At 40.7% G+C, this 21,445-nt stretch overlaps 1 long non-coding RNA gene across 1 annotated transcript; it reads right to left on the reverse strand.

The window, feature by feature from the left end:
- Positions 1–18,709: 18,709 nt before the first annotated feature.
- On the reverse strand, positions 18,710–19,967 carry LOC133651577 (uncharacterized). The gene is made up of 6 exons (XR_009826446.1): positions 19,805–19,967; positions 19,564–19,660; positions 19,335–19,412; positions 19,060–19,163; positions 18,869–18,967; positions 18,710–18,790 (listed from the first exon to the last, which is right to left on the reverse strand). It is a non-coding gene; the product is annotated as an uncharacterized LOC133651577 (long non-coding RNA).
- Positions 19,968–21,445: the final 1,478 nt, after the last annotated feature.

Genomic DNA, 21,445 nt, shown 5'->3' on the forward strand with positions numbered 1-21,445 from the left:
CTGTTAAATGTTAGTACTATTAGTGGACCAGCAGCACGCACAATCATGTGTGCTTACGGACTGTATCCCTTGCAGACTGTATTGATATATATTGATATATAATGTAGGAACCACAATATTAATAACAGAAGGAAACAACCCTTTTGTGTGAATGAGTGTAAATGGGGGAGGGAGGTTTTTTGGGTTGGTGCACTAATTGTAAGTGTATCTTGTGTTTTTTATGTTGAATTAATAAAAAAATAAAAAAATAAAAAACCCAAAAAAAACCCGATACCGATAATAAAAAAAACGATACCGATAATTTCCGATATTACATTTTAAAGCATTTATCGGCCGATAATATCGGCCGGCCGATATTATCGGACATCTCTAATTGGGATAATATGGAATTTTAAAATATATGCAATTGCATGCAGTACATGATTTTTAATGTCAAAAGGGAAAGAACAAATATATTTAGTAATAAAAAATTAAGCATTTTTATTAACGCATATTATTTCCAGGCTTTTGCAGGCCACATAAAATAATTTGGCGGGCCAGATTTGACCCCCGGGCCTAGAGTTTGACACCTGTGTTTTAGAGTGATTTACAAGTGGAAATGGAATAGATGGTATCCTCATTAGGTGTGTTAGCTGCCTCAGACTCACAGTTTTTAACTATTTAGAACGCACAAAAAAAGGGAGAGACGTGCTCTAGTATGACAAAGGGAAAGTGCAGTTTTCCTTTAAAGGTGTTCCCTTGAGCAAGGTATCAAATACCCAAAACTGTACATGTACTGTAGATGTCAACTAGATTCATTTGTGTGAAAATGATTGCGGTTTATCTGTGAATATGAAAACAACCAAGAAGCGTAACAACATCATTTATGCAAAGCGATCAGTTGTGAAGTTGTCTCTAGCACACATTTAAAGGTTGAATAAAATCAGTAGGTCTCTCTTTTTTGAATAGGAAATTAAAATCGTGCATGTAATCATAAAACCTTTATTGACTCAACAGGTAGTATCTAATATAATATTCTGACATTATTAAATGTCATAAAAGTGTTAAAATGCATAATCAATGAATACTACAACTCAGATAAATAAGAATAGCTTAGCGTTTAGGGAAACTGCAGTTATGTATATGTGTGTGTATATATATATATATATATATATATATATATACGTATCAGTGGCGTGCAGTCACTAGAGGCAGGGGAGGTGGGGCCTCACCTGCCATCATGCAAAGAAAATTAAAAAAAAACAAACAAACAAAACAATTGTTATATGTATCCAGTGATTATACTAAAGTTATTTTCCATTTAACTTCACCAGTTTTAGATTATTTTTATTTTCACATTTGCCGTTCAAATACTGAGAAGAGACGGTGCGGTGATCAGCAGCCAGTTGAGGCACGTCACTGATTTGTGCCTCAACATGGATTGTGCACAATGACTCGGCTAACTGCTGAGCTGCTGTGCAGTGAGACTGTATTGCTATATGAATTATATCAGCTAACTAAACTATGGCATAGTTTAGTTAGCTGAGGTATATAATGTACAGTGTATTTTGTCAAAAACTGTATGTGTGTAACGTATTTCTTGTGCAGAGCATTCATAAATCTGCTGCAAAAGACGTACTGGTTGAGGCTCGCAGTAATCCGGCCTCCTGGTGGTAGAGGGCAGTAGTGATCCCAGAGATCATTCCTCGGCCGCAGAAGAAAAAAAAAAAAAAGTTTGCAAGCCATTGTTTATTTCCTCTCGCCTGGACTTTTATTAAAAACATGGAGGATTACATATGTACAATAAAACAGTTTTCTAAACTGGACTTTCAATCGAAGCAGGAGGTAATAATTAAAAGGTAGACCAACGCCGGAGCTAAAAGGTTTGCTTTTGACTTCGTGACAGAAGACCCGTTCTTTTCAAACGGCGTGGTACACACGCAAAGGCTGGCTGTGTGGATGTTCAGCAAGAAAGGTAAGACCATAATAATGTTTTTTTTATTAAATGTGCTTTTTTGTGTGCTGCAGTTGTGTAAAGAATGCTGGTATGAGCTTTTAAGCATAACCCGTTAACTGCTGCCAATCACATGGTGAATAAGATACTATTTAGGGTTCATATGTTTGTAAATCTGACTGTGATGATGCAGTGCCTCACCAGACATTAACCTCACCGCACGCCACTGATACGTATATATACATATATACCAGTGACGTGCGGTGAGGTTCATGGCTGGTGAGGCCATTTACAAACATATGAACCCTAAAGAGTATCTTATTCACCATTTGATTGGCAGCAGTTAACGGGTTATGTTTAAAAGCTCATACCAGCATTCTTTACACATACAAACTGTAGCACACAAAAAAGCACATTTAATAAAAAAAAACATTATGGTCTTACCTTTCTTGCTGGACATCCACACAGCCAGCCTTTGCGTGTGTACCACACTGTTTGAAAAGAACGGGTCTTCTGTCCCGAAGTCAAAAGCAAACCTTTTAGCGCCGGCGTTGGTCTACCTTTAATTATTACCTCCTGCTTCGATTGAAAGTCCAGTTTAGAAAACTGTTTTATTTTAAACATGTAATTCTCCATGTTTTTAATAAAAGTTCAGGCGAGAGGAAATAAACAATCTCTGTACTTGACTTGCTAACTTTTTTTCTTTTTTTTTTTTCTTCTGCGGCCGAGGAATGATCTCTGGGATCACTACTGCCCTCTACCACCAGGAGGCCGGATTACTGCGAGCCTCAGCCAGTACGTCTTTTGCAGCAGTTTAACACTAGAAGTCCCAGCATTTTTCTGTCTACCTAGAAGACCCAGAGAGGGGTCATTTGGCCCGACGCTTTTCCCGAATACACTAATCACTCATTTTGTTATGGTAATGAGGCTGTTAGGGGCAGTTTGTCTAGGTAGACAGAAAAATTATACATGTGGGAAATGCCGAAAGGAGCAATGGCAGTGCCAGGATTGTGAGTGACTGCTCAAATGTATGTCAGTCACGTTTACATGGACATGGTTTTTCATTCTTTGTAAATATGCTTTTTTCTTTGTAAATTTTTTTTTTTAAACTATTTTTGGCACACAAAAATAACAATTGCTTCTGCAACAACCCTCCACACCAAAACTGGGAAAACAGTTGCTTTTTCATTCTTTGTAAATATGTTTTGTTTTGTATTTTTTTTAACAATAAATGTCAGAGTGTTGATCCCTTCATTCTGTTGATCCTTGCAAAAACACACACAACCTACCTCAGAACTAAAGCTTGAGCTGTAAGGTCCCCTCCCCCACACAGGCTCAAGTGGCCCCCTGCCGTGTGCCACTAACAGCCACATTTTCATAACAAAAGGAGTGTCCACAGGGGGGACTAGGGGTCAAATGACCCTCTTGTGTGTTTTCTAGGTAAAAATGTCAATTGACCCTTCTCTGGGACTTCGCGTGTTAATGAATGTTCAGCACAAAAAATACGTTACACACATACAGTTGTTGACAAAATACACTGTACATTATATACCTCAGCTAACTAAACTGTGCCATAGTTTAGTTAGCTGATATAATTCATATAGCAATACAGTCTCACTGCACAGCAGGCCAGCAGTTAGCCGAGTCATTGCACAATCCATGTTGAGGCACAACTGAGTGACGTGCCTCAACTGGCTGCTGATCACCGCACCGTCTCTTCTCAGTATTTGAACGGCAAATGTGAAAATAAAAATAAAAATAATTTAAAACTGGTGAAGTTAAATGGAAAATAACTTTAGTATAATCACTGGATACATATAACAATTTAGATATATTTTTTTTCTTTTTACATTTTTTTTCTTTCCATGATGGCAGGTGAGGCCCCGCCTCCCCTGCCTCTACTGACTGCACGTCACTGATATACACACACACACATACCTCTAAATGTATGTATATATATATAAATGTATTTATATACACACATCTAAATATATATATATATATATATATATATATATATATATATATATATATATATATATATATATATATATATACATACACACATTGTGATGGGCGGTCACAAACGAACCTCCCAGAGACAGTTCTGTTTAAAGTTCAAACGCCGCAGCGTTGTTTTATTCAGTCAGTTTTTCTGAATAAAGGTTAACTTAAAGTTCTCCCGATTGGGGCTTCCATTCAAACAAACAAATTGTCACTTTTTTCCAAGTCTTGTTCATGTCTCCTAAATGCCTGGAACATATAGCAGAGAAAACTCTGATCAGTACAAAGTTCAATAAATCACAGCATTAAAATGAATCAAACATCTTACACATTTAGCAAACTATATTTCAGTGGAGCAAAACACTTACCGCCCGATGGAAGCAGACCTTTCCCAGCAGGGAGCCAGCCACACAATGAGTCAAACACTGAGGTGCTATTTAACTCAAACAGTGATTGCCAACCTGACACAGCTGCCTTGGGGCAGGTGGCCACACATCAGCCTGATTGAGGATAAAATTAGGGATGTACTTGCCTTCAATGACCACACCTAAAGAGTGGCGTAGTTTGACCCCCTGATGCATGTTTTCACTGTGATGGCTGGCCCTCTGCCCAGTCTCACCTGTTCGGAGGTATTGTGATGCTCCACATATCCCCCCCTAAGCTCCTTGTTGGGACGAGGAGCTTCCTGTTCCTCATCTTCGTAGTGGCGGGACATCGCGTCGGCGTGGCGGATATCCTTTCCAGGGCGGTGCTCGACGGTGAACTTATAATTTTGCAGTTCCAGGAACCAGCGGGTCACCCGTGCGTTGCTGTCCTTATTGGTGGCCATCCATTTGAGGGGGGCGTGGTCGGTCACCATAGTGAAACGTCTTCCCCATAGGTAATACCTGAGATGGTGGATAGCCCACTTCACAGCGAGACACTCCTTCTCCACGGTTGAGTAATTTTTCTCGTGCTTCAACAGTTTTCGGCTAATGAAGGTTACTGGGTGTTCATCTGCCCCAACCAGTTGGGCTAGGACTGCCCCGATCCCAGTGCCAGAGGCATCTGTGTGGAGGACGAATGGCTTCGTGAAGTTGGGTGCTACAAGGATGGGTTCCTCACACAGAGCCTGCTTTAACTTTTCGAAGGCCTCTTCCGTTTCAGTGGTCCAAGATACTCGGTGGGTTGACCGTTGGCGAGTTAGGTCGTTGAGGGGGGCCGCTATTGTGGCAAAGTCTTTGATGAATTTCTGGTAGTAGCCGATCAGACCTAAGAAGGACTGCACCTGTCTTTTAGTGGCGGGACGGGGCCAGTTCCGTATCTTCTCCACTTTCTGGGCTTGGGGCCGCACACACCCACGGCCTATCGTATACCCGAGGTAGTCGGTTTCGGTCCATCCTACCCGGCACTTCTTGGCGTTCGCTGTTAGACCAGCTTGACGGAGGGCCCTGAGGACAGCCTCCAGGTGTTCTAGATGGTGGGCCCAGGTGGCGCTGTGGACAACTATGTCATCAAGGTAGGCGGCGGCATAGGCTTGGTGAGGACGGAGGATGCGGTCCATCATGCGCTGGAAGGTCGCCGGGGCCCCGTGGATGCCGAAGGGGAGGACAGTGTACTGGAACAAGCCATCTGGAGTTGAGAAGGCCGTCTTGGGTTTGGCTCTCTGGGTCAGGGGTACCTGCCAATAACCTTTGGTCAAGTCCATGGTGCTGACGAAGCGGGCAGGTCCAAGGCGGTCAATCAGCTCATCGGCTCTAGGCATGGGATATGCATCGAAGGTGGATATTTCGTTTAGTTTTCGGAAGTCGTTGCAAAACCTCAAGGAGCCATCTGGTTTAGGGACGATGACTGTTGGACTGGACCAAGGGCTGTAGGATTCTTCAATGATGCCTTGGTCAAGCATCTTTTTTACCTCTTCTTTTATCGCTTCCCTCCGCGCTTCTGGGACCCTTTATGGTCGTTGCCTGACCACCTTCCCAGGCCGGGTCTCTATGTCATGTTCTATGACATGGGTGCGCCCGGGCATCTCTGCAAAAATGTCCCGGTAGCGGCCCAAGAGCTCTTGGACATCTTGGACTTGTGTGGGGCCAAGGTCCACGCCTACATTGATGGCGGGTTTCTGGGAAGAGAGGTCCGTTAAAAGGGCAGGGCTAGGCAAAGGTGCAGCAGTGTGCCATCTTTTCAATACATTTACATGATACAGCTGCAAACCTTTCCTCCGGCCGGGTTGCTGCACACGGTAGTTGACGGCCCCCACTCGCTCCGTGATCTCGTACGGGCCGTGCCATTTAGCCAAGAATTTGCACTCTGCCGTCTGGACCAATACTAAGACAAGGTCACCCACCTTAAACTCACGGAGACGGGCGCCCTTGTTGTATGTTCGTGCCTGGGCAGCTTGAGCCTTCTCCATATGGTCCCGGACCAGTGGCCATACCCTTCTGGCTCTCTCCTGTAGGTGTTCCACGTGGTCTATAACGTTCCGGTGGGGGGAGGGCTGACTTTCCCAGGCTTGCTTGGCGAGGTCTAGCAGACCCCGTGGAATCCGCCCGTAGAGCAGCTCAAAAGGGGAAAAAGCTGTAGAGGCTTGTGGCACTTCACGAATAGCAAACAGTACATAAGGAATTAACCGGTCCCAGTCTTTCCCGTCAACTTCAACCAGTTTCCTTAACATTGTCTTCAAGGTTGAATTAAAGCGTTCCACTAGTCCGTTAGTTTGTGGGTGATAGACTGAGGTTCTGATCTGTTTTATCTTAAGCCATTTATACAACGCGGTCATTACACGGGCCATAAAACAGGTACCCTGGTCTGTCAAAACCTCGTCTGCTATTCCAACCCGGCTGTGTTGTGTTTATGTTGTGTTACGGTGGGATGTTCTCCAGAAATATGTTTTTCATTCTTTTTTGGTGTGGGTTCACAGTGTGGCGCATATTTGTAACGTAACAATGTTAAAGTTGTTTGATACGGCTACCGTCAGTGTAAGCTGTGTGGCTGATGAGTAAGTATGCTTTGCTGTCTCCTGTGTGTGCAAGTAATAACAACATGCAACATGTGGCTAGACTGGTACGCTGTATGTAAATGCTATAGAGGACAATTGCTGCAGTGCAGTTAGGGCATGCCCTTTATTTAGTAATTAGAGTGTAAATAGGATTATTTTTTCCCTGGGAGTAATCTATGAGAGACACTGAGATCCATAAGTCTCCTGGGAAAATCGGGGGGGTCGGCATGTATGTAGCTGAGCCGCATTAGAGTGGTCAAGGAGCCGCATGCGGCTCCGGAGCCGCGGGTTGCCGACCCCTGCTCTAGGTGCTCGGAAAGTGGGGAATGCGGTCCACGGGGTCGAGGCTGCGGGGCGCCGGTCCCGGCGTCTTGTTTGTCGGGGAGGATGTGGGCGGCGGCGGCCTGGGTTCCAATACCGCTGGAAGAGGACACAATCCGTGCCTATCAGCAGAGGGACAGGTAGGTTGGGGACCACCCCAGCAGCCACAACGGCGTCTCCACAGGGGGTCTGGACCCGGATATGGCTGACCGGATAATGGCGGACATCACCATGGACGCAGGTGACCGGGACGGTGTCTGAGCCGACAGGACCAGCGTAGTCAACCCTCACCAAGGTGACGACGCTGCCAGAATCAATCAGGGCATGGGCGTCTGTACCTCCCACCTGCACCGGCAGGGAGGCATGGGGTCGGCCGGTGTCCCCGGTGTGCAAGCAAGGTCGGTGGGCACCCGAGCTGGCGGCAGAGGGCATTGAGACGTCTCGGTTCCGCTCCGGACAGGCCCAGGAGATGTGGCCTTCTCGCCCGCAGACATAGCACCTTCTGGGGGGCCGGGCCAACCTTTCCGGGGGGTTACTATCCCTTGGGGCATTACGTGGAGGAGATTGCCGGCGCTCACGGCCCATCCTTTCAGCAGGGGTGGGGCGGCTTGGCTCAGCTCTGGTGGTTCGAAGCATCTCGTTGCTAACTTGGTAGTTCTCCAACAGAGCTACCAGAGAATCCAGGGAGGCGGGGCTCACCTGCGCAGCATACTTTCTGGCATCGGGCGGCAAAGCTTGAATACATCGATCAATCACCAATCTTTGGATCCAGGGTGTCTCCCCGCCACTCGTCGGCCATCCCTGGTTAAGACGTAGCAGCTCTGCGAGCTGGGCTCTGGGCGGCTGGCTGGCACAATAGGCCCAGGCGTGGTATCACTGAGCTCTAGCTGGTAGGCTGTACCCATGGCTTGCTAATATGGCGGCCTTGAGCTTGGGGTAGTCTCGGGCGTCCTCTGCTGGCAGGTCGCGGCAGGCGTGCTGGGCCTCCCCAATGAGGAACGAAGCAATTATTCCTGCCCACTCACCGGGTGGCCTTCGCTCCCTGGTAGCAGTGCGCTCAAAGAGCTCCAAATAGGCTTCAATGTCATCATCGGGGCTTTGTTTGGTGAGGACCCCCCCCCCGGGGCTCGAACCATCGCTTCGTCTTTGTCGACCTTCTTGAGCAGTTCCTTCATTGCCTTCTGCAACTCCACTTGGCTTTGCAGGAGTGCCCTTATTGCTTGCTCCATAATGTGGTTGGGGAGGGTCTTCTATGCCCGCATTCTCCACCAATTTGTGATGTGCGGTCACAAACCAACCTCCCAGTTTTAGGTCTTAAACAAGTCGACTATATGTTCATGTGCAAGGTGCAATACAACCCTTATGTCGTCCTCTTGTAAAGGCTATTCTTTACAACTACACTCAGTATATCCATTGATCCATTTTCTACAGCTTGTCCTAAAAATAACATTACATAAATTAATATTGATGTATGGTGTTCATGTTCATTCACAGACCTTTAACATGATATCTCATATGTGAATTATATTTATATTTTCATATCAAATATGTAATATAAATCAATACAATCAATTATTATGTTTGGTGGGTGTGCATTTTGTAACAATAGGAATTGTTATTCGTGTGTTATTCGCACCAGAAGCCAGTGTTGGCGGCCTCCGACGTATTTGTGTCTGTGTCGTGTGTGTGTTACATAACTAAAAAGACCCGGTGGTTATTTACAATGTTTACTTTTTTGAGTGCATTAATTTTAGCGTAGGGATTACTGGATCGCTTAGTAACTGACACCTACTCTTATCAGAGTGCGGTACCTTGGAGACGAGGAGGAAATATTGTTGTGTTACAAACTTTTGTGTGGTGTTGCTTCCTTAATTGTGATGATTCCAAACTAAATATAATTTTCCCGTGGTCATAGCGGCGCTTGAATTGAATGTGACTGTGTGTCATAATTACGACGGTTAGCTGGATAAAAACAAAAAATACTGATAGCCGTATCATTAGTCGGTTTTCCTCGACAGACCAAATTAGGAACCGGTGCCAAAAAATACCAATACATGGTATACATCCATATATGGTTTAACCTTTTAAAGAATAAATATTATCTGCAGTCTGGGGTCACGTCAACAGCAACCACTTCTGTTGCACACAATAAAAAAAAATCCAAAGGAAACCAGCTGTTGTTGTAGTTTACAGGTGTCAAACTCAAGGCCCGGGGGCCAGATCTGGCCCACAACATCATTTTATCTGGCCCGCAAACGCCTGGAAATGATGTGTCAATAAAGTATTTAATATTTTCTCACTAAATGTAACTGATTTTTTTTTCATTTTGACAGAAAAAGTATCCGTTGCTGCTCACTGCTCCCCTCACCTCCCAGGGGGTGATCAAGGGTGATGGGTCAAATGCAGACAATAATTTTGCCACACCTAGTGTGTGTGTGACAATCATGGGTACTTTAACTTTAACTTTATATGTACTGCTTGAAATTGCATACCTTTTAAACTTTAATAGTATCCTATTGCAACACATATTACAGCATAGTATCATACTTTCCAAACATGTTTTTGTCTAAATAAAAATACTTAACTTTACAGCAAACTACCCATCAATTTCATAAAAATGACAATACATTTTACGTTCTTCTTTACAGCATATTACTGTAAATTGAAAAAAACTGTTGACTGAGCTGCCGGTTTTTGACTGTAAAATCTACGGTTGTTGTTTTTATCGGTGTATTACTGTAAATGGAAAGACAGAACATTTGTTTTTATGGTAGAAAAACTGGCAACTAAGTTGCCAGAATAAATAATAATAAAATAATTTGTACTGTTTTTCCATTCACAATATATGTTGTAAAAACCAATGTAAATTTAACACAAACATTCTGGCAACTAATCTGCCAGCTTTTTTCGTGAAAAAACCCCGGAAAAAACCCTGGTACTGTTTGTCCATTTATCGTAAAAATGTTGTAAAAAAAAAAAACCAACAACTATATTTTACAGTAAAATTTTGTAAATGTAAAGATTTTACTGTAAAATCGACAGTCTACTTAAAACAAATTATATAATTAATATTGAAATCCAGAGGCAAATTCATACATTATTTGCTGTTACAAGATGGCAGCCATAACTGCGGTGTGGCCCTCAATGAAAACCACCTGTTGTAGTTGACCTCTTTGCTGTTGTAGTTTTTCCCCATAACAAACTGCATTCTTCCCAATAATCTTCAATGCTGAAGTGAGACAGAAGAAGTATATCACTCTGACACTCTAAAGGCATTCTGACATTTAAACTGCCAGACTAAACTGAGGGGGAAAAAACCCAGAAAACCTAGATTTGTGTGTATGAGATGGGTGCTGAAGGACACTGACCGCTGGAAAACTGGTATAAAGTCACGTATTGTATGACGTGTTGAGTTTGCGACAACATCGCAGGCGTCACCATGTGACATATGTTTGAAACATAGCAAATGAGCAGGTTTCCTGCAATAAATCGCTCACTCCAGGCGCAGCATAACCACAAAAACATGGCGCAAGCCGACGCAAACATTAAGTAGTCAAAAACGACGTAAATTACTCGGAGACGACCCGCAGCTTGTGCAGCGCTTGGCAGATTGATGCTGGTGATCATGGTTTTACAACATACAAACACTGACAAATAATAAAACATGAAGATAAAACTAAGAATTATGTGTTAGTTATACGTTGCTAGATAAATTCATGAATTATTTGTCACAGTTGTTTTAATGGAAGAATCGAAATATCATCACATGAAGACGTCGCAGTAATGAAATCATTATCATTCCAAGACAGGGCCACTCTTGGCTAAATTGGGGCCCTAAAAAGAATTTTATTTGGAGCCTTCAACCCCAACAAGATATTTTTACGCTTTATTTTATGTGATACAATTTTTTTACTTTTTTTAATCAAACATGACTTTATTTGGTTAAATGTTATGGGAAATAATTGCGAATTAAAAAAAAATTCATGTGAATTTATTTTATTTTAATTTATGGGAAAGAAATTGTTTAATATTTTTTTAATTGTGGTAATTATTAATTTTTAAAACGTAAATTTTTTTCTTATATTCAAATGTATGGAAAATTAATTGTTCAATAATTAATTCCATGAGTGCGAAATAAACAATTTTAAAACTAGATTTCTTTTTTATATTCAAATTTATGGAAAGTAGATTGTTCAATAATGAATTTCTCAAGTGCAGAATTTTTTTTTTAATCATCATTTTTTAAATTTTATTCAGATTTAAGGGAAACAAATGATTAAATGAATCATTTCTTAGGTGCGAAATAAAATATTTTAAAAGGTGAATTTATCTGATTCAAATGTATGGGAAGCAAATTGTTCAATAATAAATTTTTCGAGTGCAAAATAAAAAATGTTGAAAAGGTATATTTTTTATTTATCCAAATGTATGGAAAATAAATTGTTCCAATAACAAATTTTTTAAGCGCAAATTACGAAAAATATTAAAACGTGAATTTGTTTAAATTTTTTATTTTTTCGGAAATAAATTGTTCAATTAATAATTTGTTAATTGCAAAACAATTTTTTTTTTTAAACGTTAATTTTTGTATTATATTAAAATGTATGAAATATGAATTTTTCAAGAATTAATTATATGAGTGCGAAATAAACATTTTTTATTTTTTTTTTATGGGAAGAAAATTGTTCAATAATGAATTCCTCAAGTGCAAAATAAAAATTTACCAAACCTCATTGTTTTATTTTATTCAAATTCAATGGAAATAAATGATTGAATAAATAATTTCTTAGGTGCGAAAAATAAAACATTTTAAACGTGAATTTATTTGATTCAAATTTATGGGAAACAAATTGTTCAATAATTAATTTCTCGAATGCAAAATAAAAAATTTTGAAAACTTATTTTTTTTATTTTATCCAAATTGATGGGGAATAAATTGTTCATTAATAATTTCCCAACTGCAAAATAAAAATGTTAACATAAATAAAAAATCAATTTCCAAGCCTTCCAGACATAACTCCTACCAGTGGGGATCGATCCCAGTACCGCTGTCATACAACGCAAACACTAACGCTGTGCGCCACGGGGTTAAATTTGCAATTAAATTCTTATCAGTGAAGGAGCAGGGATGGGCTAGGTATACGTTTGCACTAAACCTTCACATGAAGCGCCCTGTCATTCATTAGATGATATTTTCCATGCACCTTTTCAAGTTAAACAGGGCCCTACGCACAGTGATCTGTGGCCCTGAACATTAGCTACAACTTGCTAAGTCAGCATTTTTTTTGATTGGCAGTAGTACAGAAGCATGAGTGTACTGTTTATTATTATGGTGGTTAGATTTTGCAGTGTGCCAGGAATCATACTGAGAAATGTGCTTATTTTCCATACTTAATTTGCTAGCGACATGACTTCACTATAATACAGTGGAGTTTTACAACCATGATAAAAAGTATCACCTTTCAAGCAGGGTGCCCTTTTAAAGAGTTTATAACCTGCTTAATAAGGATGTAATAAACTTGTAACATCTGTGCAAGGCTCTCAGTCAACATTAAATTGAGCTTTACTTTTAACATAGTTAAACTAGTTAGCTCACATATTAAAAAATAATGTTTATTACGTAGTTAAATATGTACATGCGTATGTAGGTTATATTACGCGACCACCGCTGAACGACAAAAAAATGGAGCGATTAAATGACGCACATATGAAACAAAAATCTTTATTTTAAATACCCTATTAGAGTGGTTCTCTAACTTTTTTCACCAAGTACCTCCTCAGAAAACACTTGGCTCTTCAAGTACCACCATAATGACCAACATTGAAATACAGTGGCATAGTAGGCCTAAGTAATCATTAAAAACAAGGCAGGGGTTTTATTTTTATTATTTTTGGCCACTGTGACATTACACACATTTTGAACAGTAACACTGTGTTTGAAAAAAGGAAAATACAGCACTGTTCTTTAATCAAATGATTTTTTGACGTAATACTAGATGGAGCCCGCGTACCACTATTAGAGAATCACTGCTCCATAACCTATAATATGCTTCTCAGGTTTTTTAAACACATTGTCAACTGTATTGGCAGGCTACTTAACGCTATCACTGATAATGAAGAAGAACTTGGCGAGTCAAACCTCACACCATGGATGTCCAAAGGGCAACCACGGCTCGTTTTTTTTGGCACGTTCTGAAAATTGGATGAACTCATTGTTAATGAGGTATATTACAGTGTTTCCTAAACATAGGGCCGGGGACCCATTTAACAAATAAATGTATTTTTTTAATCGCAATTAGAAGTTTGTAAAAATAATACATCCAAAATAAAGGATTTGCGCACATAGCCGTCAGTCAGTGTGTGCAAAAACACAAAAGGAGATTTCGAAAACAAAAAGGACTGAAAAACGGATGCTATGGTTGTTATTTTGTTTTTGAAGCAGTGAGTAAAATCATCAGATTTTCCAAACACTGCTTTTGTTAACATTATGTTATATTTTTGGAAGGGCCAAGAAGAGGGTGGGATTATAGCTTGTTTGAACGCTTGCACTTTTTCGGCAGCCTCTTATCAGTGACACAAGCAAATTTATAGAACACAAAAAACATTTTACAAAAGTTTACTTGGTATTTATTAGTCATTTAGTACGAGGGATGGGTACCGTACACATTTTAATCGATACTGCACCAATTTACTGGTACATGGGAATCGAAACCAGTACTCAACGGTACCAACTTTTGGTACTTCTGTGCGTGTTCATGTGTGAATAAATGTTTAGCATTTTTTTTATGATGAAATGTAATTGTTTATTTTAACATTTAATAGTGAGCTCATAATGATAACTGTAGATTTCTTAGACTTCCGAGTCCCATTTGCAAGTATTGTACAGTAGACTTTGGATGCAGTCGCAATTCCAAGATGTTAGATGGAGTAGTGTATAAACTACGATGTGTTGCATTAGCCAGCAAGTAGTCTTTCCCATTAAGCCGAATCTAGTCTTGTGTTGTGCCCTAAAAGGTGTTTATACTGTAAGTATTGTGCTCATTACACACCAGCTGTTTGATTGCAACGTGCATCTTAGTTGTAGTTTTGCTTACCAAGTTTGGAGGTGTTGAAATCGCCATGTAAAATCGCTAATGCTAATCAGTAGCATGTCTATGGTAAATCCACTGTGTATTAGCATTAAGCTAGAGCATTTTGGAAAAGGGAGCCTTCTGTATGTTGGAGTGTTTTCTATCTATGGCATGGAAACGTGCAACACTAGCGACAGTTTGGCTGAGTCCGTCTGTTGCCTCGCAAAGTGTTTGAGCCTAAAAAAGTACAAAGTTTGCTACCCATCTCTAATTCTATTGCATTCTACAAAACCCAAAATCAGTGAACTAGGCACGTTGTGTAAATCGTAAATAAAAACAGAATACATTGATTTGCTAATCCTTTTCAACCTATATTAAATTAAATACACTGCAAAGACAAGATACTTAACGTTCGAAGCCATTTATCAACAACACCCAGAAACGCTGCCGTTTTGGCTGGGCCCGAGCTAATCTAAGATGGACTGATGCAAAGTGTAAAAGTGTTCTGTGGCCTGACGAGTCCACATTTCAAATTGTTTTTGGAAACTGTGAACGTTGTGTCCTCCGCAGGGGCGGCGCTGGGGATTTTGGGCCCCATAAAAAGAATCTTTACAGGGCCCCCAACACAGCGGCAACATTTTTTGATGCTATTTTACATACAATTATGCATTTTAATGGTATTTTTGACTATCATTACCATATTTTTGAAAGAAGAACAGCATCACAGTTGACATGTACAGTAGGGGAAGAACTGAGCACTCTGAATACAATGGAATTCGTTTTGAGTCATTTATTTGCTGCACCACTGATTCTTAAATTGGAAATAAACTCTTCCATGAAAAAATAGCAATTATAATCAGTGGAGAGAATAAAATCTCAGCAAAAACAAAAACGCCATCAGAATACAAAATGGCCGTATATGATTATTCATAATTTAAGTAGAACTTAATATATGAAAGAATGGTAAATATATATATAATATATCTGTTATATTATATATATATTTATCAGACTCTGTTCAGAATGAAGCATCATTTTGACAGAGGGGAGATCAACTATTATTGAATAAGAACAGCTTGATAAATGTTTGACTGGATTGATTATTTAACTATTATAGCAGTAAAATGTAAAAATCCAGAGTTTTCTCGAGCTAACATAGTGAGAAAAGTGAGCTAGCTTATTACCACAGACAGGGACAAAGTTAATATGCATAACTTTCCACCACAACAAACAAACCCACCTTTTTTTGGAAATATTGGGTGACATATTGTCGACCCTTCAACTCCTTCTCCTCTCTTATTTTCTTTTCCTTTCTTTTTTGGCTGTGTCACGCCAATTTTCTTCCCATTACAAAAACCTTCCTACCCCCCATTTAGTTCCGGGGTCATTTCCGCGTACGTCATTTCCTCTTACGTCTTTGACAGCGATCGATAGCACTTCGTTTGACTATTTTTTATAATACAGCGTTAACAAAACGTCTGTATTAATCGGACAAGTATTAATCTGACAAATTAATTTGAGGATATTCCTGACTGCACATTTGACTCGTGGACATATGCGGAAATTAATAACAGTGTACAATAACTTAATTAATTATCAATCAACATTATTAAACTTTATTAAAACTAAATGTATTCGTTAAATTCAGTTTTTTTTTTAGTTCTCTGTGTAAGTGAACTAAATTAAAATGACATTTATGTGCACATATGTACCTCAGTGAAGTCAGATGACCCGTGGTCAGACAAACGACAATATTTAGAATAAGAACATAATAATAAAGAAAAACCTTGGGTATTTCTTCAAGACTTTAAAATGAGGCAAAAAACTGCAATGTAAAATGTTTTTTTATTGTTTACAAATGTTTTGTTCCAAACATTGCGCGAGCTGCACCTAAAGAATGGGGAACACAGATAAAGGACAAAGCGTCAATTATAATCACAAGTGGTGGTCACCTCAGAAGTAGACATGTTATAGTGAAAAGCTCTTAAACCACATCAAGGTACAAACCAATAAAGGTTATTAGATTATTATTTTTGAACCAGTTATTTTTCCCCCAGCTTACATATTTCTCCAATCATTTTTTTATGGAGCAACATAGGTATGATACAATTTATTCACTTTTGTGTCATGGCATACCAGTACTGTATTCAGTTAATCTTTGATGACGCAGTCGATGGCCTGGACTGAGTTTCTGGATACCCTAAAGACTGGCTGAAGAATGCCCTGCAATAGGCCGCTCGCCTTGTCTGTCCAATAACAGAACCTCTGGTCATGCCTTTGGGGAAATTGAAGAAAAGCTCTTCAGATTACAGTTACTAATCCATCCATCCATCCATTTTCTACCGCTTGTCCCTTTTTGGGGTCGCGGGGGGTCGCTGTAGCCTATCTCAGCTGCATTCGGGCGGAAGGCAGGGTACACCCTGGACAAGTCGCCACCTCATCACAGGCAGTTACTAATCATGATAAACAATACATCAGATATTTCAAGAAGTTGTCCTACCCTTCAATGCCAAAGCGCTCCATTAGAAGGACACACCACCAACGCCGGATTGACTGCATGTCCAGCTAGAGCAGATATAACAATGAGTTCATTATTTCTACCTCTCAGAGCCGCTTATTTTGAAATCTTTTAAATATCTAAATACTTACCACACTGTAGTGAAAAGTAGTGTCCGTACAGAGCCAGAGGGAGTACTAAAAATAGAAAATAGTCATTTTTCTGAGCACATGTAACAATTGTGTACTGAAAAAAATATTTCTCTACTTTGTATCAATCTACTAAATTGATGAAAAGAGCCGTCAACATCAATACTGGAAATGTGGTAAATAGGAATATCTCTGGAAGCAATAATTGCAACCAAATATTTTTGTAATTTGATACTGTGTTTCACATCATTGTGGGGGAAGTTTAACCTACTCTTTTTCTTTAAAAATGCTCAACTTACCATGAGCATGAAAACACCACAGTCATTCCCCGAGGTCTGGCGTGGGATCTCCTGGTAATACACATTAGCACCATGAAAATGTATACAGCCTTTGGGTTCACTACAAGACATTTATATTTTATAGAGTAAACCTATTACCTGCATGTCTTTTCCAGTGAGCTCACTCCAGCTTCCTGGGACGATGTGCTGCGCAATGCTCCTGCAGTAAAAAAGCCAAATGTGAATAAAATAAAATGCAATAAGCCACTTGGCATATTAAAACATGAAGACAAATTGTAAATAAACAAGTGAAAATTCTATTAGAACACTGCCAAAGCATGAACAAAATCACGTTTCACCAGTACTGGTCCATGACTCTGTGGTTGGGGACCCCTGTTGCACACCACTGGAACATGGCTAGAATGGGAACATAGCCGAAAGAAGAACATGTCTAAAACATGAGCATAGCGGGGAAGGGAAAGATGACTAGAACAGAACCATAGCCAAAACCAGAACATGGCTGGAACAAAAAGTGGCCAAAATGGAACTGTGGCCAGGATTATTATAAAGGGACCTAGAGATGGCTCTGTACACCTCATCACCAAAACCAGATGGCCAAAGGGCAAACTGAGAGTCCAGCAAGAGAATTTCTGTCTTTGCCGGCCTCAACACCTGTAATGGTCAATGCAGAAAGAGGCATAAATAATGTAATTGCACAATAATTATAAGATATCTCCAGTATTTTTCTTTTCAACACTTACACAGAGAAGGTAATGTTGTGCTTGCTCCACGCTAGGAAGAGGAGTGCATCCTTTAGATGTGCATCCCTCTGTAGTAAACATTTATGAATATTTTAGAAAGAAATTTCAGATTAGTGTAGCTATTATCATTCAAATTTCATTGTACTCACTGGAAGGCTTGACATTGGATCGACGTCTTTGTGCTTCCACGTTGGTACAATATACATGTTGGCAATGAAGACATCTTTGCCCTGGAACAGTTTTGAATCCAAAAACATGAGGATATGTGACGTTTTATACTAACCATTGAATCAGATTTTTTAATGACCAAAAGCAGCCTCTGTTGTGCAGCTCTAAGAAATCCTACACGTCTCTGAGCAGCTTCCTGAACCAGCTGGAGGCAAGCATTTCCCATCTGTCATCACATTACAGATGTAACAAAGTTATACATATCCATGGAATAAGCAGTCAAGTGAAACAAACATAACAGTTACAGTACTGACCGTGGAGTCCATGTCTCTGGACAACCCGAGAGACCAAAACTCTTCTCGGGTTAAACACACCCCTCCCTCTTTAACGATCAGCTCCGTAGCTGGACGATCGCAGGCCAAAACATACTCAAGCTGTTCAAATTTTACATTAAGATAACCCTGGCCACTTCACAAAGCAATAAATGTATATATTTTTAATCATATACTGGCTCCAATGTCAAAATTTTACTCAATTTGAAACCTGCTCACCAGTTGTTTCTGGTCGGGGTGCAGCTCTTTTTTCCAGGGTGATGTGGGGCCAGCATATGTATGGTCCGTGAAACAATGACACTGGACATGTGTCAATCATACAAATAGTTAGAAAGCTACATGTATGGACACATAAACACTTTTTTTCTGAAAAAGTACCTCAGTTTCCTCCTCCGATGATGAAGGAAGTCAGCATTTCAGCATCTCCTGGAAGCACAGGGGCTGAAGGGGAATCCTTTGGCCAGCCAGGGTGAGTCCCTAAATGAGAGAGGAGGCATATTATGATACAGGGGAGGGATATTAAGATCTCTGAACAAAAATGCCTGTAAACAGCATTCAGTTTGACATACTCGGGCGCAGAGGTTTCAGTGATGCATACGGGGTCATCATATGCTTGGGCTTTCCATCCAGGGTCTCCAGCCTAACCATATTGTTTGGAAGAACCTCCATAACTCTGTAACATCAAGGGAATGAGTTCTGGCTTGGTCATCACCAATATGACAATCATGAAACATTTTACCAGTAACGTTGTGGTTAGAATTCAATATTGCATTCAAGCATGTGAGTACATTCAGACTGAATTACAATCATAGAGTACAATAGTCAAAGACCACCATTTAGTTACCTCTTTCTTGAATTCAGTGCCCTGGTCAGTGAGGATAACTTCAGGCAAACCATGAGTAAAGAAAATGTCCCTCAAGGCCTGTGGGGCACCACACTTTTTCACAGGTCCAAAGAGGTCCACACCTAGAGCATGAATTCCAGTTCTCAGTTTAGCAAATATTTGAATGTAGACTGAGTTTTTGTATAGTTGTGCGTGAAAAGCTGAGGGATGTGTGAATAAAGCCACTCACCAACCATGTACCAAGGTGATACGACCTTGACGGGCTTCAGCTCAGGCGCCTCGGTCTTTAACTTTTCAAAGCGCTGGCAGTCAGGACATGTGCGCACCTAAAAGCAGTAATAAAGGGAAACATATTGTAGATATGATTTGATTCCACAACACTTTGCGACCTACTACTAACTACTAACCTGAGTGTTTCAACTAAAAATAAAAATTAAAAGCAAATATCTTCCTTCTAGGAGCTTGCTTACCTAATCCAATGTGTCCTGTGTGATGGACCGCCAATAAAACCGGGGAGCAATCTTCGCTTGCATCCTCCGTGGTCCAAAATGGCCTGCATGGGCTTCGGTTAACACAGCCACTTTCTCCTCCTCTGTCCAAATGACCCTTCTGTTCCCATGGTACAGGACCTCTTCTACACACACACAATATTGTAGTGAAATGGTTTCAACAATAATGTTGATTTAAAGTACAGACATTTAACAATATTATATATTAATTAATCTTAGTGAAATGGTTTCAACAATAATGTTGATTTAAAGTACAGACATTTAACATTATTATATATTAATTAATATTAGTGAAATGGTTTCAACAATAATGTTGATTTAAAGTAGTACATACATTTAACAGTATTATATATTAATTAATATTTTTTGCACGTTACCACAAAGACAGAAGTTCCGAGCAGCGGCCCTAACACTCCGCTTGAAATGTTTCGAAGCCTGCTGGTGTTTGACATAAGTCCCCTGGGAAAGATAAAGACGAATATCATTCAGTGACACCACCATTTTCAGGAGATTTGGATTCTATCGATTCTATTGATCGCTGTCAATGACGTAAGAGGAAATTACTATATTATAAAAAATAAAAAAACCCAGCGACGGGCAGTAAGACGAAATGACGTACGTAAGAGGAAATGACGTAAGCGGAAATGACCCCGGAAGTAAATGAGGGCTGTGGTGTGATTGTATTATGGGAGAACTACAGAGTCGACAGGCTATGACGTCACGGTGTGCGACGGAGCGGGAGACAGTGTGGGAGTGAGTTAGAGAGGACACTTGTTGTGATTGAGCTTGAGCTAATAAAAGTATCCACATTATAAAGTACAGCTGGACTCACGTATTTATTCAGTAACACGACATGGTGTCAGAAGTGGGATCTGTCAAAGTCAGAGGTGACTTTTCTAGGCCACGTGCTCTCCACCAGTGGCATCAGCCCAGACCCAAGCAAAACAGAAGCTGTAAGGAAGATGCAGGAGCCAACAACTGTGACTGAGTTGAGAAGTTTTCTTGGAATGATGAATCAACTTGGGAAGTTTGTGCCGCAGCTGGCCGAGAGAGACAAGCCTCTTCGAGATCTCCTGTCAAAAAAGAACTGCTGGGTGTGGGGCGTCGACCAGGCAAGGGCCTTCCAGGATCTAAAGGATGCACTGACGTCTACACCAGTGCTAGCCATGTATGATCCCCAACAGAGAGTGCAAAGTCTCAGCAGACGCGTCGTCGTACGGGTTGGGAGGCGTACTGCTACAAAAGTGGGAAGAAGAGTGGAGGCCAGTGGCCTACATGTCGCGGTCTCTCACACCAACAGAGCAGAGATACGCGCAAGTAGAGAAGGAAGCTTTGGGGCTGACCTGGGCCTGTGAGAGGTTCCGCAACTTCCTCATCGGGAAACATTTCCAGATGGAGACGGACCACAAGCCTCTCCTGAGTCTTCTTGGGTCTCAAGCACTGGATGCTCTACCTCCACGGATCCAACGCTTCAGAATGCGTCTGATGCGCTATTCTTATTCTATCTCTCATGTGCCAGGGAAGTGCCTGTGGACAGCTGATACGCTGTCACGAGCTCCCGTCAAGAGAGAGGAGACAGCAGCGGACAAAGAGCTGTTTGAA

The sequence above is a fragment of the Entelurus aequoreus genome, linkage group LG06 (assembly GCF_033978785.1).
Source record: "Entelurus aequoreus isolate RoL-2023_Sb linkage group LG06, RoL_Eaeq_v1.1, whole genome shotgun sequence".
NCBI lineage: Eukaryota > Metazoa > Chordata > Actinopteri > Syngnathiformes > Syngnathidae > Entelurus > Entelurus aequoreus.